We start from the raw sequence: 17,190 nt of genomic DNA, 5'->3' as shown, positions 1-17,190 counted from the left end.
AGGCATGTGAAGTCTCCCTCGTTGGAATGGGTGGATCAGAATAATTTGTTCCAATGGCCATAAAGGCAGGGGAAGCAAGCACTGTGGGGCACTTAGAGCTTGGTAGACACTGAAGATGCCAAGGTCATTCACTAGATGCCAGGCCACCAGGAGATTTCCTGACTTATATCTTGTCACTGAACTTCAATGACTCTGGAAGAGAGAGTGAGGCTGATGACTTTGTGCAACTCTTATCTGCTACACTGAAATCCAGTTCAGACACAAGTTAAGATGTCTTATCTTTGGTCCTCTTCAAAAACAAAGGACAAAGAGGACAAAACTTGCCATTTGAAGAGGTAAAAGATTTCCAACGTCAATATTAAAATGCCAGGAAGAAACTAGCATAATTTGCATTTCCCAATCTCATTCAGTCCTGGGTCCCTCTCTTCCTCTCCTAATAGCCACCTCACCTGTGGCACTGTCTCTCTCAGAAACCTCAGGTCCTGACCCTTTGCCAGATGGAGGAGAATGAGAAGAGCTTGCATCTTTAAGTATAATTAAAATTATTTTTAATATTAAAAAATCTTAAATCTTTATGAAGCATTTTCTTCATAACCTTATTTTACAGATAAGGAAACTGAGGCATAGTATGAAAGACAAGATTGAGAGCTAGAAGAGACCTTAGAGGTAATCTAGTCTGATATTGCAAGTGAAGAAACTGAGCCACAAGGAGCTTATTCTCCCATGTGCATGACTTAGTCAAGTTTATCCAGAGAGTAATATCAGAACTAGATCTGGGCATCTCCTGACTCCCGGTTCAGTGTTCCTTCCATGACAGCATTTGCCCTGTGCATTCCCTGATCACACACCTCTCTCTCCACCCCATGTCCCAAAGGCTTGCCTTCTGCATTCCCCCTCCCCAAGGAGAATGGTCATAGGGGGGACAAGAAAGAAGAAACAGAGAGAGAGAGAGAGATAGACAGACAGACAGACAGACAGACAGACAGACAGAGACACAGAGAGGGAGAGAGAGAGAGAGAGAGAGAGAGAGAGAGAGGAGGAGGGGAGAGGGGGGGGAGGGAGAGAGAGAGAGAGGAAGATAGAAGAAGGAGCAGATGGCAAGAGAGGCCAGAAAGTGAGATTGGTTTAGTGGCCAGGCAAATGTATCCAGAAGGCAGTCCAAATTCTCAGAGGAATGAAAAAAAGAGGGGAAGGGAGACACACTGAACCCTCCAAAACAATATAGTTCTACAACTGGGCTTCCTGCCAAAGTCCCACTTTAATAACAAATCAAAATTGCTGCTATTTACAAAGAGGTCGTGGCCACCTCCCGAATTGGAGTCCTGAAATCCTTTTGGAGAAGGCAGCCGGTCAATCTGTTACCTCTAGACGCCTGCTAGCTGAGAAGCTCCAATTCCCGTTTTCATAAATCTTTGTAAGAAAAAATCTCTTCCCCTAAGCCTCTCTTTTCTCAGTCTTATGTAGCCGTCTTTGCACAAGGTGGCTCCCTCTGTCATCACAGTTAATAGCAAATTTAGGGAGAAAAAGAGACTCCCTTGAACACAAAAGCTGTTTAATTCAAATAGCTGTTCTAACCCTTTGAGGCCAAAATACAGGGCTGAGGTTATGGAAGTTGAAGAAGGAGACTGGGGGCTCATTATGCTTCCTTTATCACTCACTAGCTACAAAGGGTAGCCTAGAGGATTCATGAAATCATAGGCCATCAGAGCTGGGAGAGACTTGGAGGTCATCTAGTCCAACCCAGTCAACTTACAAAGGAAGAAACTGAGGCCCTGAGGGAGAGGAAGCTGCAAAGTCATCAATTCATAGGATATTCCAACTAGAAAAGATCTTTAGCCATAGAGTGTCAGTCCATATCCAGTCCCAGAACACAAAGCACTAGAATAAGAAGGAACCCTAGAATGAAGAATGGCAACGTTGGAAATGACATACTGTGGACAGGACTTCAATCTGTTTGTGATTTAGTTAATACATGTAAAGGACCCCATCCATCTTCTCTGCCTTCATTCCGCCTTCATCTATCTCCCCCTTCTCCTTCCCCATCCACCTCCCCTCCCTCCATTCTCCATCTACCTCTTCTCCCTTCATGCCCTATCTATCTCTCCTTTCTCATTCCTCATCCACCTCTCCCTCTAGTCTTTATCCACCTCCCCTCCCTCCATTCCCCATCCACCTCCCCTCCCTCCATTCTCCATCTACCTCCTCTCCCTTCATGCCCTATCTATCTCTCCTTTCTCATTCCTCATCCACCTCTCTCCCTCTTGTCTTCATCCACTTCTTCTCCCTCTATTCCCCATCTATCTCCCCCTTCCCCCTCCCCATCCCTCTTCCTCTGGTCTCCCCCCACTCCTTTCAGTCCCTTTCCTCCTTCCCTTCCCCCTCCCCACATGTTTGTGTGCCACTTGGGAGACAACATTATCACCCAATCACAGGACTGCTGGGAGTAAGCACAGAGCACACACAAGACTGTTTAAAACCTTAAAGATCACCTACTTCAAACCTTTCGGAGCCAAAAGGAGAAGCCAAGACATTGAATGGCAGAATCAATATACAAAAAGTTTGTGACAAGCTAGAAAACTGGGGTGAATCTAATAAGATAAAATGTAAAGGGAAAGAATATAAATTGTTCTTGGGTTCAAGAAATCAACTCCACAAATATAATATGAGAGGAACAGTAGATGGCAATTTGAAAAAGATCTGAGGGCTTTAGTGAACTGCAAGTTCAACATGAGCCAAGAATATGGAATGGCCACCAAATTCACTTGAAAGGCTTCCAGATGAGACCATGGATAGAGTGCTGGACCTGAGTCAGGAAGACCTGAGGTCAAATTCTCCCTTGGAGGGTGACCCTGACCAAATCAACTCACATTTGTCAGCTTTCAGTTTCCTTATCTGAAAAATGGAGGCAGTAATAGCAAGCACTTCCCTCCCAGGGTCATTGTAAGGATCAAATGAGATAACTTACAGGATTTGGAAAGCCTTAAAGTACTATGGAGGGCAACTAAGTGACTCGATGAAGAGACCATTGGTCCATCTTCCTGAGTTCAAATCCAGCCTCAGACATTTATTGACTATGTGACCCTGGGCAAGTCAGTACACCCTGTTTGTTTCAGTTTAGGGGCAGCTAAGTGGCACAGTGGATGCACCAGGTGGGAGGACCTGAGGTTCAAATCTAGCCTCAGACATTTATTAGCTATATGACTCTGGGTAAGTCACTGTATGTACCCTGTTTGCCTCAGTTTAGGGGCAGCTAAGTGGCACAGTGGATAGAGCACCAAGGAGGAGAATCTCAGGCATTTCCCAGCTGTGTGACCTTAGACAAGTCACTTGAACATGTTTGCCGCTCTCTTAGAACAGTCACGAAGGTAGAAAGTGAGGGTTTAAAAATATTATTAAAGGTTATGTAAGTACTATTATTATTAGCCTATGCAAATGCTATTGTTGTTATTCCCTGGGGAATAGGAATAACACTTGCTCAGTTTGGTTCCAGAGGGCTGAAATAGAAGCAAATGGGAAGAAGTTGCTGAGGTAAATTGAGGCTTAATGTCAGGAAAAGCTTCATACCGATCAGAGCAATCCCAAAGTGGAAGGGGCTGCCTGGGGTAGCGGGTGCCCCCTCTGTGAAGGTAAGGCGGAGACTGGCCACTTGTGATGGGGATTCTTTTTTGAGTTTCGGTTGGACGAGCTGGCTGCTGAGGTTTCTTCCAGCTCTGGAATTCTTGATGGAGATCCCTTATGTGAATCACTTCCATCACTCCTTCTGCCCCCCTTTTCTACCCTTTCCCCACCTCTTTTCCTGCCCTTCTCCCTTCCTCTGGGTAAGTGACACCCAACGAGGGAGACGTCTCCTAAGAACAGGAGCAGTCCTGGGACCAAAAGCCCTCTGCCCTCAGAAGCTAAGCTTGGGTCCTGTCCTCACTCTGCAGCCCACCAAGCCCACCAAGAGAAAAGAAGCGGCTGGGGACCCTCCCCTGGCTCTCCGCTGTCAACAGGTGGCAGAGCAGCTCCCAGAGTCCACTGCAGCCCAGCCTCCAACACCTTGGCAGCAGCTGGGACCCAGGGACTTCCCTGGCATCTGATTAACATTTCAAGTGACTAATCTGCAAACCCTGAAATTTGCTAAGTCCACAATCAGGGAGACGTTTCTAGACCAAGTGTTCAAGGGAAGTGAATTTAGAAGAAAAGCCAGGAGAGAGAGTCCTTTTCAAGTGATACTGATTTATAGGAACACTTCAGACTCACGCAGCTAGCAAAGGTTTATGAAGCTCTAACTAGGCTAGAGCCCCAGCACAGCAATACGTGAGAAGACTGAATCAGGCACAATTACACCGACAAGAAAGTTCTCCAAAGAGACGGTAACCTAGGACAGGGCTCCAAGTCACTGGCTCACACACTCCTCTGGTGCATTAAGATAAAGACAAGATCTAAAGCTTCCATCAGATGATCTCCAAGCCAACTAGCAATAAATGCCTACTATGTGCCAGGCACTGTGGCAAACCCCAGAGATACCAGGAAAGGTAAAAGGGGGCAGCTAGGTGGCTCTATGGATTGGGTTCAAATCTGGCCTCAGATACTCCCTAGCTGTGTGTCCCTGGGCAAGTCACTTGACCCCTATTGCCTAGCCCTTATAGCTCTTCTGCTTTGGAACCAATACACAGTACTGATTCCAAGATGGAAGAAAAGGGCTTTTTAAAAAGGCAAAGGACAGTCCCTGCTCTCAAGGAGCTCACATTCCACTGGGGTAGACAACATGCAATAAATTGGAGATCATCTCAGAGGGAAGGTACCAGGAGTAAGGAGGACTAGGAAAGTTCCCTGTAGACGGTAGGACTTTCAGCTGGGACTTGAGGGAAGCCAGGAGGTAGACAAGAAGGACAGAGTTCTAGGCATAGATGATAGACACTGAAAATGCTCAGTGGATAAACAAAGTTGTGTTTGAGAAAGGGGGCCAGAATCACTGGATCACAGAGCAGTGCCAAGGGACAAGGTCCGGGAGGACAGGAAAGATAGGAAGCAGCCAGGCTATGAAAGGTTTTTTATTTGATCCTAGAGGTGACAAGGAGTCACTAGAGTTTACTGAATGGGGGAGTGGGATATAGGATAAGAACTGTACTTTAGGAAGATCATTTTGACAGCTGAATAAAGGATAGCCTGGAGTGGGGAAGAGATGAGGTAGGAAGACCATTCAGTGGGCTATTGCAATAGCCAGATCTGAAGTAACGGAGACCTTCACTAGGACAGGGCAGTGGCAGAGGAGAGAAGGGAGTAGATAGAAGAGAGGTTATAAAGACAAAAAGGAAATGACTTGACCATTGGCTGGATATTTGGGGAGAGTAAGGTGTTAAAGATGACATCTAGCGGGGGCAGCTGGGTGGCTCAGTGGATTGAGAGCCAGGCCTAGAGATGGGAGGTTCTAGGTTCAAATCTGGCCTCAGACACTTCCCAGCTGTGTGACCCCGAGCGAGTCACTTAACCCCCATTGCCTAGCCCTTACCACTCTTCTACCTTGGAGCCAATACACAGTATTGACTCCAAGACGGAAGGTAAAGGTTTAAAAAAAAAAAGATGACATCTATGTGGTAGCTCTGGATGACTAAGAGGATATTGATATGCTTAACAGTGATCAGGAAGGGACAATCAGGTAGCTCAATGGATACAGAGCTGGGCTTGGAATCAGGAGTTTCTGGATTCAAATTCAGCCTCAGATAATTTCTAGCTCGGTGACCCTTGGTAAATCACCCAAATTTGCCTAGTCCTTGACCTTCTGCCTTACAATTGTTACTAGGATAGAAAGTAAGGGTTTTTTTAAAAATAGTATTAGAGAAGATCCTGCCAAGTCCACAGTCATGAAGACATTTCTAGACCAATGTTCAAGGGAAGGGACTTTGGAAGAAAAGAGTGGCAGAAAGATAATGAGTTCAGTTGTGAACATATTGAATTTAAGATGTTGAAAGGACATCCAATTCAAGATGTTTAATGGGTAGTTGGAGGTAGAGATTGGAGGACTGGAGAAAGGTTAGGGCTGAACAAGTATGTCTGAGAGTCATCAGTGAGCCATCTGTGTAGACATGATAATTGAATGAATTAGATGAAATAGTATAGAGGAAGAAGATAAGAGGGGCCAGGGTGGAATCTTGGGGGTAACCTGCTGTTAGCAGGTGAGCAGGTGTGATGTATCTGAAAAGTCAACAAAGATGTCAGACAAATAGGAGTAAAACCAGGATAGAGTGGTGTCCCAAAAAATCTGTAGAAAAGAAAATGACCTGCAATGTCAAAGACTATGGGATCATTTCATTGCCCATATGTATTGTTTATCCCAGATAGATACAAATTGGTTAAGCTCTCTAAAGGGTCCATTATGATGCATGCTCTAATCTGGACAACATTCATCCATTTTGTCCTTCCCTTGTGAATGGGCAAACCAAAATCCTTTTCATGATCACAAATCTCTTCCCAGCGGCTCAGTAATGTCTTGGGGTTTGAGACAGTCAAAAACCTTCAAAGAATAGCATTTGGAAGCCCTTATTATCCATAGAGAATCCCCTCCTTGGCCTGCTCTGTACCAGATCTCCTCTGTCCCAGGAGTGAATACCTTTGGTGAATATATATCTTCCTGTTTTATGTCTTGTCTGAGGTTTATTATCACAGGGTAATTGAACAGGGCTGTTTCTGTTGTTATATATTCTAAGAAATCTTGAATGATTTTTATATATGGATGAGAGACACTTTGTTGTAAAAGAGCCTGTAAGGCAATATTTTGTTCTTCCCAGGTGAATGTTTTTGTGTGTATTTTATATGTGTGTGATCAACAAACAATAATCATAATGCAACATTCCATTCTCTGTATCTTTCAGTCATTTGTAAGATGATAAAAATGTGGTTCATTGTTGAACCTTATTTGAGAAAGCCTACTTATTCCCTACTAATTGCCTCATCAAGGACACCCTCAATTCATATATAGGTGACCCTCATAAAGATTTTATATACTTGAGAGTAAAAACGTTTAGGTCAGTAGTTAATGTTTCTCAGTCACTTTTGTTGGAATCAAGGTCTGAGATGTTTTTCTGTGGCTTTGGCATTTTCCTCTCCTTTAGATACCATGGAAATAAATTCCTCATTTCCCTCATATGGGTTTCCTTTAGGCATATTTGATCCATCTAACTATTCCTCCCTTCTTTAGTGCTTCTCTACATCCTCTCTAAGCCCCTCAGAGACTAAGATGCTAGGATCCAAATGCACTGATTCCATTATCCAACAGTTTGTTGTATGCTTTTTTGCAAATCTTATCCATTTTTCTTCTTTTTGTAGTTCTCTTTCTGTTTTCATCTGTGAATGTCCTTGGGATGACTCTGCTCGGTTGGATATCTCGCCAAGCTTTCTTTAGACTGATTTTACCCTCTACTGCTTCTCTTTGCTTTATGAGATAATATTGCTCAAATTTTCCATCATCCTTCTTCATAAAATTGTACAAATGGGTTTATATTCTAACCCAGTGTTGCTTTTGGCAGCCATCTTTTTCCATTTGGCAAGTGAATCCAATGTTCGCTGACTAAGGTGCTTTTTGGACTCTTTGGATCTACTTATTATAGCAATTAATTTACACTGGTTTAACTTCTGGATGAAATTATTTTTCCTCTTGCAACAAAGAAAAAAAAAATGCCCAACACATCTGCCATGTCTGACAACTGCTTCCCCTTATAGAAGATAGAATTTTCAAATAAATACAAGATTGAGGTTTGGGGACCCAAAGCCCAAGTTTCATCCCCTTTCTCTGTCCTTTCTCCTTCTGGAGATAGCTTTGGGTATCCTGGGTACTTTAAAGGAACCAATTCTATTTAAATCTGTTTAAGAAGTGTGTTTGATTTGGAGCACCCCCTCCAGAGTACTCTGCCAACTGGAATTTCTAAGTAAGGTCCTCTAGAGGGTGTCTAACTCAGGTTCAAAGTACTCAGTAGGTCTGGATCCTAAAATTATAGTTCACAAGAACCAACTAGTGTATTTACCATTACTAATCAGCCAATTGGCACTAGTAGCTCAAACCAGAGGCATTCACTGAAACAGCAAAACAATAGCAATAGAAAACTTCTCCCTCATAAACCTGGATGCAGTCTTCCACAAATACACACATTGTCCATGGAAAGACTGGGCATACATATAGAGTACACTGGTTGTGAGGGAACAGGAAACATGCCTGACGAAGGTAACTCACATACCTGACATTGCAGGACCCTGATGACATTGCTTTGGGATGTCTCGATGTAACTCCTTTGGGGTACAGAACAGAATTCTTTGCTGGGATCCTGGAGCCTGCTCCAGTCTGCAGCTCATTTTGATTCTGCAGCTGGACTCTTTGGCTCTGCTCTCTACTGGGTGTCACATTTTCTCTGGGCCAAATTGCTCTGCTACGAGATACCATTACTAAGGAGAAAGTAGAGAAGGGAAAGAAGAAGGAAATAAGCTTTTATTAAGTGCCTATATATGGGCTGGGCACTGAATTAAGCACCTTACAAATATTACCTCATTGGATCCATTTTCCAATTGTGGAAACTGAGTCAGACAGAGGTTAAAGGATTTGCCAAGGATTTATATTCCCCTAATATTTTGGCTAATATCTTGATAACTACATGTTATTATAATTTGGTTTCCTCTGTAATCCTAGGCATAGGGTGAAGGTAAGAGGCTGGAGCAGAATTTATTGAGCATCAACTGAGAAAAAGAAGGCAGGAGTTGCAATCATGATATATGATAAAAATCAAAGTAAAAATAGATCTGATTTAAAAAGATAAAAAGGTAGTTACATCTTGATAAAAAGCAATCTAGACAATGAAGAAATTTCAGTACTCAACATGTATGCACCAAATGGTATAGCATCCAGATTTTTAAAGGAGAAACTATTGGAGCATAAGGAGGAAATAGCAAAACTATACTAGTGGGAGACCTCAATATTCCTCTGTCAAATCTAGATAAATCTAACCAAAAAATGAATAAGAAAAGAGCAATGTGAATGAAATCTTAGGGAAATTAGAATTAATAGATATATGGAGAAAAATAAATAGGGATAAAAAGGAATATATCTTCTTTTCAGCAGCACATGGTACATTTACAAAGATTGACCATGTACTAGGGCATAAAAACATTGCAAACAAATGCAGAGAAGCAGAAATAAATGCAACTTTTCAGATCATAATGCAATAAAAATTACAATTAGTAAGGTTACAAAGAGAAGCAAATTGGAAATTAAATAATCTTCTCCAAAACTGGTGGGTTAAAGAATAAATAATAGAAACAATTACTGATTTCACTGAAGAGAATGACAATAAGGAAACAACATATCAAAACTTATGGGATATAGCAAAATTAGTAACTCAGAAGAAATTTTATATTCCTGAGTGTTCATATTAACAGAAAAGAGAAAAAGGAGATTAACAAATTGGTCATGCAATTTAAAAAAACTAGAAAAAAAAACAAATTAGACTAGTGGAGAAAGAGACAATTTACACATGTAACTTTGATACAAGGGATATTGAGAAGGATAGTGAAGAAATATAGGCAAAATCCTATAAAAAGGAGGACACTATTCAATTGAGGTGTTGAAGAAAAGCAAACTGTTCCACATTAGGACAGCTCTCATTGTTAAGAAGGCTTTCCTTGCATCAAACCTACATTTGCCTCAACTATCTACTCAACTCAATACTTGTGGAGTTGATTTCTTTAACCCAAGTATAAAAGTTTACATTGATCATTACTGAATTATTAGACTCAGTTCAATGCTCTAATCTGTCAAGATCTTTTCATCTTTTGTATCCCATTTAAATTATCCATTGTGTTAACTCTCCTCCTCAATTTGGCATCATCTGCAAATTTGACAAACATGCCATCTGTATCTTTATTCAAGTTATTGATAAAATAATTCAATAGCACAAAGCTAAATACACATCACTGGAGACTTCCTGCTAAGTTGACATTGAATATCAGTGATATATATATATACCAGTTCTGAATGTTAATCAAATTATATTATCTTATAGTCCACATCTTTCTATCTTCTTCCCAAGAATAGTGTAATATATCTTTTTGGCTAAAATCTAGGTCAAGTCTATCTAAAGAATTCCTCCCCTAGTCTACTAATTCTATATACTCTGTCAAAAAAGAAATAAGATTCCTCTGGCATGACCTTCTCTTGATGAAGTCAGGCTGATTCTTTCTTGATTACTGTTTAGTTTTTTTTCTATGTGCCCATTAACTGTTTTTTTAATAATCCACTCTAGAATTTTTTTTTCTAAGAATCAAAGCCCAGCTTACTGACAGAGTCTATAAAATTTGTACTTTCAATTTTTGAAAATCAAGACATTTACCTTTTTGCAATGTATCTCTCATTTGTCACAGGCTTATAATACTGGACTGGCTCAGCAGTCATATCTGCCAATTGAGGGACTGAAGATGAACCTCAGCTGGGTTGGTCAATTTGAATTCATTAAGGGCAATGAAGGGCTGTGTTACCATCTCCTTATTGTTATCTCAGGAATCAATTCCTTCTTGGTCCTTTTCATTCCATCATTTCCAGTGTTAAGGTCATTTTCCTTGGCAGAGAGAACAGAAGCAAGGCAAAAATTGAGTAGCACCCCCCTATTTCTATTGTTATCATCATCTATCCACACGCAGGGGTCTTTTCCATCCTTTGACATTCCTCTTTCTCCTCCAAATTCCCCAGAACAATAATGACAACAACTAAAAAGATTTCCTTATCAACCTCAGGGCATTCTGAGTTTTAGTACTCCTGACAATTTTTACAGGGCTACTCTTAGAGTCATCTTTTCCTTGCTTCCATCTTATGTATATATCTATTTAAAATGCAAAGTGATTACTGAGTTTTCTTTGCTGCCATATCTCTCCCTTCAGATAATTCACAGTTTAGTTTTCTTTTCTTTCCTTCTGAAGTCCAGTGCCCTCTATAAAATGATGGATTGAGAGAAGTTTGATACTCCATCCTCTAATCCTTTAATCAGAGAGGAGAGGAAGCTAAGGGAAATTATATCAATGAAGGCTTTAGTTAGAAGTATGGTGATGAGATTCAAGGTGATAAGCATATCCTGGGAGGGATATCTTGTTCCATGGAGTTAAAACTAGGTAAAATAGCAGATGCAAAGTGCAATGTTTCCTTTCTGTGTTTGGGATTTTTGTCATTGAAAGTTTCCCATCCTCTCTTTCAAGGGCTAATTTCCCCTAGAAGAATTTTAGTTCATGAGACCCTACCTAGATTTCCTCTGAACCATTTGAAATCTGCTTTCCTAAGATCTAGGATATGTACAAGACTGTGCTCATTATTTTTTCTTTTTTTAATTTTTATTTAAAAATATTTTTCCATGTTTACATGATTTATTTTCTTTCTCTCCCCTCTCCCATTCCCCCTCCCAGTGCTGACAAACAATTCTACTGGGTTATACAAATGTTATAATACCTATTTCCATATTATTCATTTTTTCAACAGAGCAATCTTTTAAAACCAAAACCCCAAATTATATGCCCATATAAACAAGTGATAAATCATTTGTTTTTCTTCTGCATTTCTACTCCCATAGTACTTTCTTTCTATGATGATATAAGCTCATTATTTCTTATCTTCTACAGACTCTAGGAGGGACTAGTCACTTTCCCCCAGGGTTTCCAGTTTCTTTCTGGTTAGTGAGAATCAGAGCCAGTATAGAATTTCTCCTTCTGGATTCCTTCACCTTTTAAAGGATAAAATTATCCTTAAGTAAATCTGGAAGTTATTTGCTACTCTGCCTTTGGCCAAGAGCTTCTTCTCCATCACTACCATATTATGTATCTAACTGTTCCAAGATTGTGGACAGCTCTCCAATGAGGCATCTGTTTCTTCTTTCTGTCCAAGCGCTCTCTAGCATACTTCAATTACAAAATCACATCTGTTTCTGCCTTCCATTTATCCAAATGCTCTTCATTAAGCTTTTCATCTATGCTTCCTAATCTCCCTCACGTGTATATATGCCTTTCTTTTTTAACCTTTACCTTATTAGAATCAATACTAATTATTGGTTCCAAGACAGAAGAGCAGTAAGGGCTAGCCAACTGAGGGTAGGTGACTTGCCCAGAGTCATGCAACCACAAAGCATCTGAGATCAGATTTGAATCCAGGACCTCCCATCTTCAGGTCTATCTCTCAATCCATTGAGCCACGTAGCTGCCCCTCAATATAGCTTTAAGGAGTCTTATGTTATCTTCAGTTTCCTTGCCAGCCTCAGCTCATTTTGAATTTTACTATTCCTGGAAACATTTTTATAATACCATATCATGTTCATATATTCAACCCTGTTATTTCCTCATCTTCTATAAATACTTTTTTGTAGACATACATACATATGTGTATATATATTTACACATACATACATATATACATATACACATGGCTGTGTTACAGTGGATAGTGTATTGGGACTAATCAGGAAGACTCATCTTCATGAGTTCAAATCTGGCCTCAGACACTTACTAGTTGTGGGACCCTGGACAAGTCATTTCACCCTTTTTGCCTCAGTTTCTTCATCTGTAAAATGAGATGGAGAAGGAATGGCAAATGACTCTAGGATTTTTGACAAGAAAACCCCAAATGGGGTCATAAAGAGTCAGACACAACTGAAAAATGACTGAAAAAATTTATTTAGTTTAATATATATACTTATATAGTTACATTTTATAGACAGATACAGATACAGATACAGATGTTGGATGGTGAATTCCCTATGCAGCTACATTAATCTGTTCAAACAACTCCTATTTTTCTTCCTCTCTGGATTTTGTTTTCCTCTGGGAATTTATCCTTGAGAAGTTCCTATCCCTCTGGACTCATGTTCCCTCTTGTGGGGTCAGGAGGGGTATATTGTCTGGGTCAAGGAAGGATCTAACTTAGCTGAACTGTAAGAAATTTCTCCTTTTATAGGAATAATAGAAAATAACAAGAGCACCAATAATAACAGCTAACATGTATGTAGTTCCTTATGCTTACCTTAGCACAGTGCTCGATACATAGGCACTAAATTAACATTTAGTTCCTGACTGATTATCTCATTTGGTCAGCAAAACTACCATGTGAGGAAAGTCCTATTATATAAGAAAACTGAGGCAGACAGAAGTTCAGCCCAAGGTTCAAACAGCTAATAGGTATCTGAAACAGGATTCAAACTCGGGTCTTCCTGAACTCCAAATCCAGTGGACTTTGTCCATCGTGCCACCTAAGAGCTGGAGGGGACCTTAGAGATCATCTTCTCCGACTCCCTGTTTTACAGATAAAGAAACCAAGCCCTGGAGATAAAAAGAGACTTGCCTGTAACCACTCAAGAGAGTTTGACCTCACCTGGGAAAAACCAAGAGGATGAAAATGTCCTATTCAGCTTACACAGAGCCGATCTCTCAGTACACAGATCACAGAGAGACAGCAGAGATGGACAATAATCTGGGTCACAAATTAATGAGGAAGAAAAGAGCGTGTAAGGAACATGTTTGCCCCTGGCCTCACTCTCTCAAAGCCAGACTTGTTCCATTTTACCCCTTTGGGGTTTTTGATAGTGTGAAGGAGTTGGGGAGTCCCCCTTCTCTGCCTCTGGCTGAGCCCCATTAGTTTTATTCATATTTTAGGGGCCCAGTGACTGACCCCAGTTCCATTTAATTGTTTAGGTTAGCTTTTCACAGAGCAATATTTACTTTAAAGATCTGGCAAGAACAAGCATTTTCCTCCATGCTTTGGGGACATAACCCTCTTATGCCACTTTGGTGTGTGCATATGTGATTTGGGGGGAGGATGGAGAAAGTGGCATCAAGCTCACAGATAAACTCAGTCCCTGAATAACATTAGTCCCACCAAGTTCAAGTCCCAAACTGGCAGTACCAACTTCTCCTAGCTACTCAACTGGCTACCCTTGCTAATCAGAGCATCACTGCCAATTGGCTACAAAAACCCATCTGGATTCCTGGACCTCCCATTCCAATGACCTGTACCAAGGATAAAAAGCAACAGTCAGGGGGCAGGGGGAAGGAAATAGCCCTTAGCTCCCCACCACCCCTTATCCTGTAGTGCAAAGAAGTCCTTCGCCCTCAGAATTTGAATAAAAGTCAAGATGGTGGTGAGTCAAATAGATTTTTTTAAAAATCCTCACCTTCCCTCTTAGAGTCAATACTGTGTATTGATTCCAAGGCAGAAGGATAGTAAGGGCTAGGCCATGGGGGTTAAGTGACTTGCCCAGGGTCACATAGCTAAGAATTGTCTGAAGTCACATTTGAACCCAGGACTTAACTTACTATCACAAGGCTTGGCTTTCAGTCCACTGAGTCACCTACCTGCCCTCTCCATCCCGGTCAAGTTAAAGATACAGACAGTTCAGGCTAGGCAGCCAGTGAAAAAAGTCTGTTCCCAACCACCCTAGAGGCCTATATAGAACATTCACCCATATGCCTATCCTTCAGTCTCCTCAAAATCCTCTCCATGGGTGACAACATCTCAAATGGTGTAGACATGCACCAAATCTTTATTACATATATAGTAGAATGAAATTATGACAGTGGCCTTTATAAAATTGCATAGTACTTTTTTAATGACCTCATACTTCTTCCTAAAACAAAGGTCCATATTTGAAAAACCAATATTCTGCCAGTGATGCTATAAAATACTAAATAAATGTCAATTATCATTATTACTACTCTTTCCTCTAATGTCCAAAGGGATTAGCAAAACCAAAAGCTTCCAATCTGCTGGAAAGAGAGAGACAGACAGAGACAGAGAGAAACAAAGACAGGGAGACAGAGACAGAGAGTGAGTCAGAGAGAGAGAGAGGAGGGAGAGAGAGAGAGAGAGAGAGAGGAGGGAGAGAGAGAGAGAGAGAGAGAGAGAGAGAGAGAGAGAGAGAGAGAGAGAGAGAGAGAGAGAGAGAGAGAGAGAGGGAAGAAATGAAACAAAAACCAAAAGCTTCCAATCTGCTGGAAAGACAGAGAGGAGGGAAACAGAGACAGAGAGAGACAGGGAAGAAATGAACCAAAAACCAAAAGCTTCCAATCTGCTGGAAAGACAGACAGACAGAGAGAGAGAGAGACAGGGAAGAAATGGAAAGAGGGGAAGGGGGAGAGAAAAAAGGAGAGCAAAGAAAGATAGGAGAAGAGAGGGAAGGGAGAAAAGGGGAGGGGGAAAAAGAAGCATAATAAACTCAAAATGGATAAAGGAACTGAATATTAAAGATCTTACCATTAAAAATGAAAAGAGAACCAAGTAGGGTCATTTTCATAACTAAGGGGGAGAATTCTTAACCATAAAGGGATAGCAGTAACTAAAAATAAAATAACATTGACTATATAAAATTAAAGAGCTTTTCAATGGACAAAAATGAATATAAGATAGGAAAGGAGGTAGTCAATTGGAGAAAATGTTTGCACTGCATTATAAAGTTCTTATATCCAAGATATATATGGAGGTAATAAACACAATATATCTGTATATGTATATGCATATGTGCATGTGATGTATGCTTCAACAGAGTGTATATCGATTCTCTGCTGCTTGTGCTAATTTGGGTCTGACCTACTGAGAAAACAGAGCTTCCCCACCAGCCAGCATGGAGCCATCCATATGTGGAACCATCAGTTGCAGCAAATGGAGACACTTTCAATGCTGTAGATGAGCTCACTTCCCTCGGTAGTATGCTTTCCAGGGAAGTCTACATAGATGGTGAGGCTGAGACACATAGTCAGAGCAGAGGTATTAGACTGGCTACCAAACTGAAGGTCTACAGAGTCATTGTGCTGCCCTATTGTTCTAAGCCTGTGAAACCTGGACAGTCAAGCAGCCCCATGCCAGGAAACTGAATCACGTCCACTTGGATTGTCTTAGGAAGATTCTCCAGATCACTTAACAAGACTGGGTACTAGACACCGAGTTCCTTTCTCGAGCTGAACTGCCAAACATTCAGACTATTGCAGAAAGTACAACTCTGGTGGGCTGGCCATGTTGTTTGAATGCCAAACCCACATTTGCCTAAAAAACTATTTTATGGAGAACTCACACAAGGCAAGGGCTGGCTTTGAAGTCAGAAGAAATAGGACACTCTCGAAGTCTCTCTGAAGAACTTCGGTATTGGTTATAAGACAGAAGAGGAAGCAGCCCTGAAAAGGGCTCAGCAAGCCATTACACCAGAAGTATGACTCTTCCTTGAACAACTCATGCACCTCATAGATATCCACACAAGGGCAGCAAAGTGATGCAGTGGGTAGAGCACCAGACCTAGAGTCAGGAAGACCTCAGAAAATTACTAGCTGTGTAATCCTGGCAAATCACTTAACCAACCCTGTTTGCTTCAGTTCCTTCATCTATAAAAGAACTGGAGGAGGGCAGTTGGGTAGCTCAGTGGATTGAGAGCCAAGCCTAGAGACGGGAGGTCCTGGGTTCAAATCTGGACTCAGACACTTCCCAACTGTGTAACCCTGGGCAAATCCCTTGACCCCCATTGCCTAGCCCTTACCACTCTTCTGCCTTGGAGCCAATACACAGTAAGGGTCTTTGAAAAGAAAAGAAAAGAAAAGAAAAGAAAAGAAAAGAAAAGAAAAGAAAAGAAAAGAAAAGAAAAGAAAAGAAAAGAAAAGAAAAGAAAAGAAAAGAAAAGAAAAGAAAAGAAAAGAAAAGAAAAGAAAAAAGAGAACTGGAGAAGAAAATGGTGAACCACTCTGGTATCTTTGCCAACAAAACCCCAATGGGATCACAAAGAGTCAGACATGACTAAAATGACTAAACAATAAGATATTTATATACAGAAAGAAAGATATATAGCATCAATGTCTAAGATACTATACACACACATATAAATTGGCTAAGATGAGAATAGTCACTATTGGAAAGATTGTGGAAAGACAGGTGCACTAATACTTTATTGGTGAAACTATGGTTCAACCATTCCAGAATATAGTTTAAAACATGCTACAAAAAGAAGAAACTGACTAAACAATCCATATCCTTTCATCCAGAGATACCATTGCCAATCATATTCCTCAAGGAGGTTAATAATAAAAAAGAAAGGTCTACATACACTCAAATATTTCCAGTGGCACCTTTTGTGCAAAGAACTGGCAATGAAGTAGACATCCATCAGGTAGGAAAATGACTCAACAAATTGAGGTACCAGAATATAATGGAAAATTACT

This window comes from Monodelphis domestica, chromosome 7 (genome assembly GCF_027887165.1).
Source record: "Monodelphis domestica isolate mMonDom1 chromosome 7, mMonDom1.pri, whole genome shotgun sequence".
Lineage (NCBI taxonomy): Eukaryota > Metazoa > Chordata > Mammalia > Didelphimorphia > Didelphidae > Monodelphis > Monodelphis domestica.
The sequence above is the reverse complement of the archived record's forward strand: the minus strand, read 5'-3'. Positions refer to the sequence as shown.